Here is a 14378-nt window from a genome sequence, read left to right as displayed (position 1 = left end):
CTCTGACCTTGAGAGCTAGCCTTGAGAAAGCCCAGGGATGGTATCCAGGCCCTGAGGTCAAGTCCCAGAGGTGGCAAAAAAAAAAGAAAAGAAAAAAATAGCTCATGAGGGTAGGGGTTGTGGGGGGAGGGTAATGGGTACAAAGACATGTGAAAGGGTATCAATGTATGTGAATTAATGCACCTTCTATCTGGCAAATATCATGTAACCTTTTTACTAATTACAATTTAAAAAAAAAGCTTAAAAAATAGCTCATGATTCTTTGACAGCTGGTGGTCACACCGTTTTCTGCTTTCATAAATTATATATGTATTTTTTTCTTTTTTGGTGGAACCAAGAAATTAACCTTGGCAATTTGCCCTGGCTTATCCTGGATTGGTAGCTTGTTTTCCATTCAAAATTGTGTCTACCGTGGTAGATAGAGGAGTTGAAATCATCTCCATGTCGTTGTTCACATTGCCACTGGTTTCACGCCACCCAAGTGGTGTCACCGCGTGGCCACCCATAGGACCAGCTCTTCCTGTTCACAAACTCACAGATGGTTCAGGGGAGCTTAGAAAAAGTGCAGAGCAGAACACAGAAGGTAGAATTTGTAGATTCTTCCACAACTTCACATTCCTTTCTAATGAGAATTCACTCTCAGGAAAAATCTAGTATTAGTATATTCACATGCTGTGATTTCATTCACATACAGCCAAATCCAAAATGAATTGCCTCCTGTTTGATCGAAAAAATGCAAATTCCAGATCTAATCAGAGGATTTCTGCAAAGTGTTCAAAACAGATATTCTTGCCCTACTGAAGGATTCCATTAAATACGGCCCAGAGTTCGCAGTTGCATATTCAAGCCTAGCTTCACTACTGGCTGAGCAGGGAAATTTTCTTTCTCTCCTTCCTTCCCTCCTTCCTTCCTTCCTTCCTTCCTTCCTTCCTTCCTTCCTTCCTTCCTTCCTTCCTTCCCCTCACTCCTTTCCTCCTTCCCTCCCTCCCTCCCTCCCTCTCTCTCTCTCTCCCTCCCTCTCTCTCTCTCTTCCTTCCTTTCTTTCTTTCCCTTCCTGGGGCTTAAACTCAGGGCCTGGGCAATGTTATAGTTAGATTAGGATACCATAACATATAAACATAGAGGATTAAGAAATATTCATCACTATCACTAACATGAGACGCTCTTGTCAAAGCCCAATTTACAGGGCAGCCTGTCTCTTCTAAGATATAGATGATTTGAGATGGAGTCTCATTGCCTTTTCTGTCCATGCTAGATTTGAACTATGCTCCACCAGAGCTCAGTCTCCAGAGTCACTAAGATTACAAGGCTTAAGCCACAGACATCCAGCTAATCTCTGTCCTTTGAGTTTCTGTCTTGGATGGCTTTTTGGGGAAGTTGTTGGCCTGCGTTCAGTGATTCCTAGCTTCCTGGTCCCTGGCTGTGGCTGCTTCCTGTTATGAACTCGAGTGAAGACACTTCACAGCCCCAGGGACATGGTGTCAGCACTAGCACAAGCTTCTTCTACTTAGTGGAAGACTGTACTCCATTTGCAACTGTGATTGTCCACTAAGCCTATAGTTGGCAGTCAAGTGTAAAGGAGTCTTCTGGGATCCAGAAATCTGCACACATGAAAAATACCTGCTTCTTTCGATCATATTTTTTGAGTCCAAGGTAATTTGCTAATGGACATCTGATGAAACTACAGTTCTGGAAAGGCTGGTAAAATATTCTTCCCTCTCCAGCGGAATCCTAGGGAAGTTTCCTTCCTGTATTTCAATCACCCACAAAGACTGCAGAGAGACACGTGGAAGCAGGGACCAGTGGCTCAGGGCTGTCGTGCGCACTGCTCAGGCAGCTGAGCCCTGAGGGTCCCAGTTTAACCATCCTGGGCAAACAAACCCATCAAAGAACCAGCCAAAAACCAATCAGAAGGTAGAATGCCAGGTGAGGAAAAGTGTGTAAACCAGAGCAGGAAAGAGAGAGAGAACCAGTACAAGAAGGCAAAGCCCTTTCTGCCATCTGGATCACATTCACCATCTCTATTTTGAAATACTTCCAAACATGTTGAAAATATAAGTAGAAAAGACAGCTATTCCTGTCCCCAGGCTCCCTGTCTTCCCGTTCAGTTGCTGTCCCAAAGTATCCTTTTGCATTGCAGTACGGTCAGTTTTCATTAGAGGCAAATCCTGTTCAAGCCACGGCTTTCAGGCCTTTTCAAAACATTGATCCTATTCCATTGTCTGCCCAAAGGGAACTAAACACAGATGGGAATTATAAGTACAGTAAGCCTGCCTTAGTCTAGGATTTATTGCATCTGAGTGGGGGGGGGGGGTGTGCCACTATTTGGGCTTGAATTGAAGGCCTTGCTCTCTTGCTTGGCTTTTTGCTCTAGGCTAGCACACTAGCACTTGAGTCCCTCCTCTACATCCAGCTTTTCACTGATTAACGAAATAAGTCTTGAGGACTTTTCTGCTTGGCCTGGCTTCAAACCACCCTTCTCAGAGCTCAGCTTTGTAATTAAGTAGGATTACAGGCATGAGCAACTAGTCCCCAGCAGTATCTAGTTTTGACCAACTGCAGTCAAATAACAATGATAAAATGTTAATGAGAAATTTAAATAAGCAAATAAAATCTGAAAGAATGGTTTAAAAAAAAAAGAGCTTCCAAAAGCAGTTTTTAAATCCTGTGCCCAAAGCCCAGCTCAGATGCCGCTGAGAAGGTATCAGCCATCTCAAGTTATTGCTTATTGCGATTAAATCATTATGATCTGCTAAAAATGTCATTTTGTGAATTCCCCCTCTTCCCAAAAGCAAGGTGATAGTGAACGAGCCTAATTAACACGATGGAGTGAAAAGCTGAGATGTGGTGGAAGGTGGCAGGTCTGTAGAAGATGTGTGGGAAAGTGGACCAAGCAACCAAAACACAGCACTGGCCCATGCGGCCTGAGCATGCCCAGTAGTGCGAATGAATATGCCCCCTGCGCATGTGCGGTTCAGCCTTGATCCCTGACCACCGCCCTGACCTCTGAGTTCTGAGCATGCGCAGGTCTTGTTCCTTTGGTCTCCTTGGAGTCATGTGTGGACCCACAGAAACCACTAAAGCTTAATCATGTTGGCTACCGTCCAGGGATTCCAGTTCATAACGATGCAGCTCAGTAGCTGACTTCTTCCCATCCCACCCCACTATGCAGGTCTTTGTTTCTGTGTATTGATTTTTGTAAAACTTTCTGATTTCTTTCTCTTTGTTCACCGTTGGAAAGGCGAGATTTAAGGAAGCTGAAGAAGTCTACCAGGCTGGGATTAAGCACTGTCCAGACAGTTCAGATTTGCACAACAACTACGGGGTTTTCTTGGTCGATTTTGGTAAGTGAAATTCAAGAGAGCCTGTTCTGTGAAGATAAACATGCTCTATCAAGCAAAACGGCTACAACTCAGATTATCCTTCAGGAATGAACTCCACTAGCCCAGCAGAATGTTCCCAGTTGGTAGTCACCCAGAGACCTCGGTGCTCTCATTTCCCACATGGCAGGCAGTAACCTTGATTTACAAGCTCTGGTTTCAGGCCAGCCTGGAAAAAAAGCTGGTGAGACCCCATCTCAGTAAGCACACTGGGCTTGAGTTTGCTGATGCCATTCCAGGTGCTCTGGAAGGAAAGATAGAAGTCTTCACTGTTGTAGGGCATCCCACACAGAAGATAAGACCCGATCTAAAACAATGAAGCTAAACTGGTCACAGGTATGGGTCCACCAGTTAAGTGCTTTCCTATCCGCATATAATGAATACCTAGGAGTAATTCAGTGACACATTTAATACAAAAATACTTGTTCTTATTTACTAATAGACCAGCTACCCTGCAATAAAACACAATTTCAATTATTTTTTTCAATAGATAATGCTTGAAAATATTTTTCTTTTCTAGGGAATGTAAAACGTGTTTTATGCAGAATAAATTTACATTCTGGTACCTGGAGAAAGACTTTTGTTGCATACAAATTGGTATGCAATGCCCCCTGCTGGTGGATGAACGACTTTACAACAAAGCAAACTTACCTGTATCATTTAAACCACTGCTTTATTGCATCAGTGCCCCCTAAAGTGAATGACACCTGCATGGCCTCTGTGACATAATGGCTTTTGGTGTCTTCTGTTCAAAAAAGACATAATCAGGATGATAATGTGATCAACAAAAGACCTGCTCTGTGTAGAACTTGAGGCTGTTCTAAAGCCTTGGCACTCCCAAGCTTCTCTGGGGGGCTAAGAGACAGTAACTAGGCCCTGAGTTCAAATAGGGACACACACACACACACACACTTGAAATCTCCTTGGCAGTAAAAACGTGTTCCCCATCCCTGGATCCAAGTGAGGCCACTATGATTGTGCTTCTAAAAGAGAGCCAGAGCCATGCAGTGACCACGGCCTTTCCTTTTCACTCTTCTCCTGGTGGCAGGGTCTCCAGAGAAGGCAGCTGCCCACTACCGGGAGGCCGTCAGGCTTAGCCCAGGCCATCACGTGGCCATGGTGAATCTGGGCAGACTCTACAGGTCCCTGGGAGAAAACAGCCTGGCTGAAGAGTGCTATAAATGGTACCGTTGCTTTTCTATACTGTTTAACTTTCCCAGATACTTTTGCAATCTCACACTAACTTTTCAGTAAGTTGAAACACACAGGCTCTCAGAATAGGGACAATTATTGCCAATTTGAGCTACACCAATTCTTGTTTCCAAAGAGAACAATACAGTGGTGTAACTAGTGTCCTAAGAGTGACTTCTGTCTTCCTGCTGGTTAGACCAGGGGAGGAGTCCGTGTCTGTGGTAGTGAGTGCAGAGTGTTCTGGATTCCATTTCAGAAGTGAGGGTGGATGAGGACTAGATTGGCCTCAGAACACCAGCACGTTCATCTCCATTAAGGAGACTGTCCTGCTGCGGCTAGGACAGTCCAGCAGAGGGACAGCTGAGGTCGTTAAGTTCTGGGCTGCTCACGACCAGCTTCTTATTAAACCTTGATCTGGACACAAAAAGACTAAAGAGGAAGCCAGCCACTTGTGCTCATGCCATTATCCTAGCTGCTCAGGAGGCTGAGATCGGAGGACTGAGGTTCAATGCCAGTCCAAGTAGGAAAGTCTTGGGGACTCTTATCTGCCAAAACCTGGAAGTGGAGGTGTGAATCAACTAGTAGAACGCCAGCCTCAAGTGAAAAAGCCAAGGAAGGACACAAAGCCCTGAGTTTACTTCCCAATACCAGCACCCAAAAAAAAAAGAAAGAAAGAAAAAGAAAAAGAAAAGAAAGCAAAAGTTGAAGCAGAGTCTCAAAGCCTAGAAGTCTTTCCTCAATCTGCTTCTGGAAATGTGCGTCTTAGAAAACAATGATGCTTTCTCTTTTCCCAAACGCAGTGCCCTGCAGGTGGCACGCAGGGCTGAGGTCTTGTCCCCAACTGGGAGCTCTCTACTACAACACGGGCGGGCTCGAGGATGCCCTGCACATTTACAGGGAAGCTGCAGCACTACAGCCTTCACAGAGGGAGCTGCGCCTGGCACTGGTGAGGGGCAGGAGAGGAGGGGCGCTGGGGATAGCCCCTTATGCACACACATGGGGCTGCAGGGACGGTGCCAGAGACAGCATCCCTTCTGTCCAAATTCCTGACTGGGTGCAGCCACCAGACACTACATCCATAGCCCTTACGGCAGTTTCAGGACTCTCTTTGTCTCCATACCTCCCTCCTTTCGTTTGTCTCCTTCCTTCCTTCCTTCCTTCCTTCCTTCCTTCCTTCCTTCCTTCCTTTCTTCCTTCTTCCACTCTTCTTTCCATACTTCTTTTCTTCCTTTCTTTGTTGCAGTGCTGGGAATTGAACTCAGGCTTAACACTCTAGTTTGACTTTTTGCTCAAGGCTGGTGTCCTACCAATTGAGCCATATCTCCAACCTGGCTTTTTGCTGGCTAACTGGATAGAGAGCCTCAAGGATCATTTCTGCCTAGAGTGTCTTCAAACCACAATCCTCAAATCTCAGCCTCTTGAGTCAGCTTCTTTTTTACTTGCAGTGCTAGAGATTGAACCCAGGGCCTTGCACTTGTTAGGCAACTACACTATCAGTGAGCTAAATCTTTGGCCCTAATTACTGTTGTTGTGTATATCACCATATCTATGCAAGCATGTATACATGTACATGTTCACATGTGTGTATTTATTTTCTGGCCCATGTGAGAATTACATATAGGTATCATTTTCCCCTGAGGTCTAAATATGTTAGCATATAGCTCTGAAAAAGGAGAAAATTATGTAGCATGCTTGCAGGGGTGTGTGAAAGTAAGAAAAAACAGCTGAGCACTGATCACTCATACCTATAATGCTAGATAATCAGGCGCTTATTTGAAGCCAACCAAGGCAGAAAAGTCCAAGAGATTCTTTTCTTCATTTAGCTAACATAAAGCTAGAAACACAGTTGTGTGTCAAGTAAGAGAGCAGCATTCTTTTATTTTTTTTGTTTTTGCCTGTCCTGGGCTTGAACTCAGGGCCTGGGCTTGAACTCAGGGCCTGGGCACTGTCCTTGGACACTTTTTGCTCAAGGCTAGAGCTCTGCCAACTTGAGCCGTAGAACTACTTCCAGTTTTTTCTATGTTTATTGTACCAAGGAGTTAAACCCGGGTCTTGATGCATGCTAGGCAAGCAGAACACCATTCTTGAGTGGAAAAGTCATATAGGAGTGCGAGTCCATGAATATGAGCACCAGTAAACAGACACACACACACACACACACACACACACACACACACACACACACAAATCAACTTTGATACCAATAATAATTTTATTTAAATTTTGAAATCTCAATTTTTTTAGATGTATCCAAATTATACTAGCCTTTTGATTACAATATTGTGTTAAAATTATAAGAAAATAGCCAGGAATGGTAGTCCACAACTGTAATCCTGTCTACTCAGGAGGCTGAGATCTGAGGATCGAGGTTCAAAGCCAGCCTGGGCACTCAAGATAATGATATCCAGTTAACCACCAAAAAACCTGAAGTGGTGCTGTGGTTCAAGGGGTAGGGCGGTAGCTTTGAGCTAAAGAGCTCAGGGACAGTGCCCAGGCCCATAGTCCAAGCCCCATGACTGACCCCCCAAAAAAGGAAATTAGAGTTTTCTGCCACTTGAGCCATAGTGCTACTTCCAGCTTTTCTTATTGGAGATAAGTCTCTTGGACTTACTTTCTTCGGTTGGCTTTGAATTGTGATCCTCAGATCTCAGCCCCCTGCGTAGCTGGTATTACATACGTGAGCTACTCATGCTCAGCTTTTGTCACTTTTTTTCTGAAGAGGCAAAAGGCATTTCTCTGGACTAATGCTGTCATTCCTGCCAGTGACAGGCCTTGATGTACACTCATGCCTACATTTGGACCTACCCAGGAGGCTGAGATCTAGAGGACTGAGGTTCCAGTGCCAACCCCTGCAGGAGACACCTTGAGAGACTCCTCCAAAATAAGCAGCTGTTTTAGCCTGGCTGCAGGTGTGGTTCAAGCAGTAGAACACTAGCCTAGAAAGGAAAGGGAGCAGATGGGAGGCCCTAAGTTCAAGCCCCAGTACTAGAAATAATTCAGCAACCAAGCAAGCAAAGGCATGCACCCTGAGACATGAGAGCCCCGTGATTCTGCAGGCACAGGTTCTGGCAGTGATGGAGCAGACACAAGAAGCAGAGCAGATTGTGAGTCTCATGGTGGTGGAGGAGGCAGAGTGCCTCGAACGCTATCGCCTCCTGTCCGCCATTTACAGCAAGCAGGAACACCACGACAAGGTACAGACCAAGCTGGGCCTTAGGAAGAGATGTGCATGTGTGTGGGTCTCCAGCTGAGTCCTGGTCAGAGGAGGGTGACTTCGTTAGTATTGGATCTTAGCAGCTTTGCACAGGTATCCCTGAACTCCTGAGCTCCTTTGAAATATGCTTAGCTCCTTCTTGGTCTTGCTATCACCTTTTTCTCAGGCTAACTCTGGAAAGTGTGGTATTGGTGGGCTATATCTTCTGCCTGGTACTGCGTGGAGTCCTGTCACAATCCCTTAGGGCATATCCACTGACCACTGCCAGGATTTTCTCAGATAGCCAGTCCAGTGCTGGACTCATGCCTGCAATTCTAGGAACTCAGAAGAATCATGGCTCAAAGCCAGCCTGAGTACTAAGTCCACTGACATTTTTTTTGCCAGTGTTGAGCTTGGGCTCAGGGCCTGAGCACTGTCCCTGGATTTTCTCAAGGCTAGGGCTCTACCACTTGAGCCACAGCACCACTTCTGGCTTTTTGCTGCGTATGTGGTACCAAGGAACCGAATCCGGGTCTTCGTGCATGCTAGGCAAGCACTCTACCACTAGGCCAAACTCCCGGCCCCTCCACTGACATTTTTTTGGCCAGTTCTGGGGCTTGAACTCAGGGCCTGGCACTGTCCTTGAGCTTCTTTTCCTCAAGGCTAACACTCTACTACTTGAGCCACAGCATCACTGTCAATGTTTTCTGTTTATGTGATGCTGAGTCAAACCCAGCAAGCTAAGCAAGCTCTCTACCACTAAGCCACATTTCCAGCCCCCCCCCACGGACTCTCATTTCCAATTAACTAGCAAAATGCAAGACTGGAGACATGGCTTATATGGTTGAGCACCAGCCTTGAGAAAGAATCTTGGGAGAAGCTTTGGGGCTTAGGAGAAAACTAAGATCTGTTGGTGCTATGAGGGAAGTCTGCTCCACCAGAGGGCAGTGGGGACTGGCCCATGAATAGAACACATAGATTTTTGTCAGGGCCGTGAATGCTGCATGAGGAAATCAGAGGAGATGAAGAGTGTGGTTCACCCGGCTAATAGATGTGAAGAAACAGACTGAATCTCATCATCTCTGCTAGGCTTTCTTGATCAAGCTCCATTGATCAGTTCTCCCTATGCTACCTCTGCAGGCGCTCAGTGCAATCGACCACGCTCTGCAGCTGAAACCAAAGGACCCCAAAGTGCTGTCTGAACTGTTCTTCACCAAAGGAAACCAGCTGAGAGAGCAGAACCTTCTTGACAAAGCATATGAGGTATGACTCTTGAAATGATGCCAGTACATTTGTTGATTCAGATTAAGAATTCATAGTCTTGTGTGTGTGTGTGTGTGTGTGTGTGTGTGTGTGTGTGAGCACCAGTGCTGGGCCTTGCATTCTTGCTTGGCTATTTTGCTCAAGGGTGGTGCTCTAACACTTCAGCCACAGGTCCACGTCCATCTTCATGATTGGTTGGAGATAAGAGTCTCTCAGATTGGTTTATGTCGACTAGTTTTGAACGGTACCCTCATATCTCAGTCTCTTGATCATCCTGGATGTTAGGTATAGGGCATCAGCACCAAGCTTCGCATTTCCTATCTACAGGTTTGAGATAAGATTTCTGCATAGTATGAAATCAAGAAATAAATTAAATACAAACATTACGAAAATGCCACCACTCGTCCTGGTATCTGATAAAGTCACCAGTTAAAATTGCTGATGTTATAAAATTACACTAAACACAATACGGTAGATAGTAAAGTATCAGGTCATCGTGTGAGGAAGCTAGCAAATGACTAGTTATTGAAATATTATTTGCAAACATCAGTGGCTCATACCTGTAATCCTAGCTACTCGTGAGGCTGAAATCAGGAGGATCAGTGTTCAAAGCCAGCCTGGATACAAATGTCTGAAGACCACTCCCATCCCTAGAATCAGCAAAATGTCAGGCTGGAGGCACAGCTGAAGTGGTAGAGTATCCACTGAGCAAGTACGTAAGAAACTATGAGCTTAAACTCTGGTACTGGCCAAAAAAATGAAACAAAAGAAATGAAAAACTATCCCCCAGTACACACATCGTGGCATTAATCCTAGGTTAAACTTCTTAAAAATTCTATGTTTTGGGTTTCTTTTTAAATTGTATTATAGTTTTTCAGTGCTGAGGATTGAACCCATAGCCTCATGCACGCTAAGCACCTGCTATATAATATGCTCTGCTTTGGCCTTCGGATTTTATGATTTTGAAAAAACGTATTTTATTACCAACTCCATTTATGATAGAACATGCCTAAAAGAGCAGTTTTCTTATAGGTGGAGAAAGGTGTATGGGAAGTGCATTGTTACTACAGAAATCACCTGATCACCAGCAGAGGGCTTGCATTTCCTTTCAGTCCACAATGACAGTTATCAGCTTTGAAAACCAGAAACAACATGAGCCATGGCTCAGGCCTGTAATCCTAACTACTCAGGAGGCTGAGATCTGAGGATCATGGTTCTTAACTATCCCAGGCAAATAAATTCATGAGACTCTTATCTCCAGTTAACCACCAAAAAGCCAGAAGTGGGGCTCAGGTGGATGTGGTGGAATGCCAGCCTTGAGCAGAAAAGTCAAGCAGGCTCTAAGTTCAAGCCCCGTCCAGGCACACAAACACATGTCAGACACTGACTTGGGTGGAAGGTGTTTCTGCAGTCCCGCTGGGTTAAATGCAGGCTCTCCTTTCCTAACCTGCTTTCCTCTTGGTGTCTTTAGAGCTATCAAGCAGCCGTGGAATTGAATCCAGATCAAGCCCAGGCCTGGATGAACATGGGGGGTATCCAGCACATGCAGGTAGGAGTATTGCTGCTGTCTTCTCTTCTGCTTTCGTCTCCATTTTCCTGCCCATACTAGTGTTTCATCTCAGGACTTGGTTCTCTCAGCTTTTGTTTTTGCTCATGGCTAGTGCTCTTCAGCCACATCTCCACTTTTCACATTTTGCTGGTCAGTTGGAGATGAGAGCCTCACAAACTGTTCTTCCCATGCTGGCTATCAACCAAGATCCTTACATCCGCCTGAGTGGCTAAGATTGTAGGCAGGAGCCATGGGGGCCTGTTGTACTGGTACTAAGAGTTGATTACAGGCCATCGCCTTCTCATTTGCCATTTTCACTCAAAACTGATGCTGTATTTTTGAGCCATACCTCTACTTCAGGCTCATTGGTAGTTAATTGGAGATAAGGAGTCTTTTACATTTATCTGCCCAGCCTGACTTGGAACGTTGATCCTAAGAGCTTAGCTTCCTAGGAATCCAGATATGATTCACCAGCATCCAGCCATACTGGCACATATACCACACACCTGGGGGGGCAAGCAGATTGGAAGCCATCTCCATGTCAACCTTTTACACATGCAAAGCCTACATTAGAAGTTTTCTTTTAAGTTGAATGTTAGACTAATTCTTACTAAAAAGATCATATTTATTGATTCTTGTTTTCAGCAGTGGCTCCTTTAGATTTCAAAGGACAGTGCTCAAGCCTTTGGAGTCCTGAAGTCCTGGCCTCATCTCTGGATTCCTAGAGTTGACTTCTGTTTCTTTTCTATTTCCCTAATGGCGTGACTTGGCTTTTCAGATGATCTGGTGCTTCAAACAAACGGATTCTTCCTAAGCACCAAGCTGCTGGGGTGAAATTACAGGCAGGGCCAGGTCCCCATCTCCCAATCCTCCAAGGGGTTCTGAGAATCAGGTTGAATTGTTCTTCTTTTCCTCCAGGGAAACTATGTGTCTGCAAGGACTTATTATGAGAGAGCCTTACAGCTGGTTCCAGACAACAAACTACTGAAGGAAAATCTCCACAAATTGCATCACCTAGAGAAACGATTACAAGAAGTTAGAAGAAAGGACCACACATAGCCTGCTGGAATCCGCTCTCTGGGCCAGCACCGATGATTGGAGAGACCTAAGGCTCAGGCCTGCTCCACACCCCCACAGTACATCTGGACTCTGCCGCCCGGCACTCACTTCCTGCCCCAGGGCAGCACGGGGACATCCACTGCTGACCCAGCCGAAGGACTTGCATTCCATGAGAAAGAACAGAGAAGGTGAAGAGTGGACATCAAGGCCTGAGGAGGATGGGAATCAGCAAGTAGACGTCTTACAGGTGGTTGTTTGGTTTCCCTCCCAACTTCCCTTGACATCTTCTTGTGAGTCGTTCTGACTAGAGATCTAATTTCAATTCTTCATTTAAACAAATTCACAACAGCTCACACAAGTTCAAAATGCTATAAAGGCAGAGTACCTCTTCCATTTGGGGTAAGGTAGTTCAAACAGCAGCAACAAAATCCCTCTAGGATCAGCAGATGGGAAAGGGGGAGGTCCATGGGGACATCTTCATCGAAGTCTGAGATCTAAGAACCTTGCAGAATTTACAGAAAAGGGCACTGTTCAGTGAGCTTTATCTAACAACCTCTGAAGGCTATTATTACTAAAGGTCTTCTGAGAAGTCATAAAATTCCCTTTGATGTAAGTTTTTTTTTAACTTACATAATATATTAAAAGGGAACCTTCTAGATCTGTATGTGGATATCTTTATCCCTACAGGAAAATGAAGGAGCTTGATACTCTTAATTCTTTATAGAAATGTTTTAAAACATTTAAATTTTATTCTGAGTATTACTAGAGGAAAGATTATACTCTAACATTACAAAAGTGCATTTCAAATTATATATGTTCCTACCTTGAAATATAATCTTATTTTGGTGGAAGGAAAAAAACAATATTCTACATAGAAAGTATTGAAGGTGTTAACTGAGAGAAATCTACTTTATTATCTTAATTTCAAGAAATCATGAGATTATTTTTTTGAAAAATATATTCAACCAGGGAGGAATCTTTACAGTGCGTACAGAAATATTCATAGATGCTTAAGTCGATAGAAAGAACTCCATTTCTCTTGTCAGGCCCGAGAATTCCATGATTACATGAGTGACTGAAATGCAGAATCTGTCTACATTGATAATTTTGGAGATTTCATGGGGAATACTCCCAACACAGCGGGAAAAATATGTAAACTCATAATTTTGACAAGGTATATTTATGTTTAAAATATAAGAAAGGTAAAGATGAACTTACAGTTTAACATTTATTTTTAGAGTTATTTATTTCATAACTTAAAAATATTTAATATATACATATATATATATATATATACACATGATCACTATCTTCTCTACATAGTGGTTTTCATAACAGCTCCCAAAACAAATCACCAAAAGTATAAATCCAAATGACAATTTACACTTTAAGTATCTGTCAAAATAATTGTATTGATAAACTACCAGCTACAATTAAAGAAATTAGGGGTCAGATTAAAAGAAAAGACATTTGAATAACTTGTCATCATCAAACTTGTCATTATAAAAAGCAAGGAGAATTGCTAGTAGCTCCTATCTATAATCCTTTCCATTCAGGAGACTGAATCCAACCTGATCCAGCTAACAACCAAAAAGCCAGAAGTGCATCTGTGGCTCAAGTAGGAAAGAGCCAGCCTTGAGCAATAGAGCTAAGGGAGAAGAAGCAGCCCTGAGTTCCAACCCCAGGGCCTGTACACACACACAAACACAAACACACACACAAAATAAAAAACACTTGCCGGCAGTTGCTGTCCATGGTGCTGACCAGATGCAGTTGCCCGAAAGCCAATAATCTCTCACCCGTGTAGGCCAGGGCAGAGGTAGACATTTCTGCTTTGTATATGATAGAAAAGGCATTTCCTGTCTGTGACATTTTTGAGGACAAGGCAAATAGAAATGAATGAGAAAGCTGCTTTGTAAAGAGATGATGGGAGCTGTTTTAAATGCAGGATGACAGAATTTGAATTAGCATGCATCTGTTTCTATGCCTCAGTTATCCAATATTGTATATATTGCCTCTGTGACCTTCCATGTCTGATAGTGTTTCAGTGTTGCATACCAAAAATGTACCCAACATCTTCAAGTACTTACTCTTGTGAAATTTTGCTTTTAGATTCCCAAGGTCCCTCCAAAAATGTGCTGTGGTGTTTATTATAAAATAAACCCCAAATTCCCAAATCAAAAAAGCGAACCTTGCTTAAACAGCAAGGAGGATCTTGGTACAAGTTCTCAGAATATTTTCTAGCCAAAGCTCATGCTCAGAGCGTACATAAAAGACGTGTGCTAGTGACTCATGACTGTAATCCTACTCAGGAGGCTGAGATATGAAGATTGAGGTTCAAAGCCAGCCTATGCAGAAAGGTCTGTAAGTCTAATGATCAGTTAACTAGTGTGGGGTGGATATATGGCTAAAAGTGCCAGCCTTCAGAGAGTAACCAAGTGAGAATGTGAGCCCTCGCCTACCCTGAACTCAAGCCCTCGTAGTAGCATAAAAGTAACAGGAAATTTGAACCTTACTTTTCGGAGCAATTATGCCTTAAAGTGCTGCTAAACATCATTACATGTCCTGTCCACCCTGGCCTCCCTTTCCTTCTGTTTGCCATTCTGTTCAGTCTCCCCACACCAACACCTCCTTGAACATTCAACATAAGCACTGCTTTTTTAGATCAGATATTTTCTTTACTGTAATATGATCAATGAAATGGTTTCCATATTTGAAATAGTTCTGATAAGAAAATAAATCA

General features: G+C 43.8%; 1 pseudogene across 1 annotated transcript; it reads left to right on the top strand.

Annotated features, from left to right (window-relative positions):
* The first annotated feature begins 441 nt into the window (after positions 1 to 441).
* On the top strand, positions 442 to 12138 carry LOC150066303 (protein O-mannosyl-transferase TMTC1-like; annotated as a pseudogene). The gene is made up of 9 exons (XR_016534644.1): positions 442 to 583; positions 757 to 870; positions 3240 to 3344; positions 4429 to 4564; positions 5372 to 5517; positions 7628 to 7765; positions 8905 to 9027; positions 10499 to 10576; positions 11495 to 12138. The product of XR_016534644.1 is annotated as a protein O-mannosyl-transferase TMTC1-like (transcript).
* Positions 12139 to 14378: the final 2240 nt, after the last annotated feature.

The sequence above is a fragment of the Megascapheus bottae genome, chromosome 2 (assembly GCF_031878675.1).
Source record: "Megascapheus bottae isolate mThoBot1 chromosome 2, mThoBot2.hap1, whole genome shotgun sequence".
Classification (NCBI taxonomy): domain Eukaryota; kingdom Metazoa; phylum Chordata; class Mammalia; order Rodentia; family Geomyidae; genus Megascapheus; species Megascapheus bottae.
This window is presented reverse-complemented; position numbering and strand designations above follow the sequence as displayed.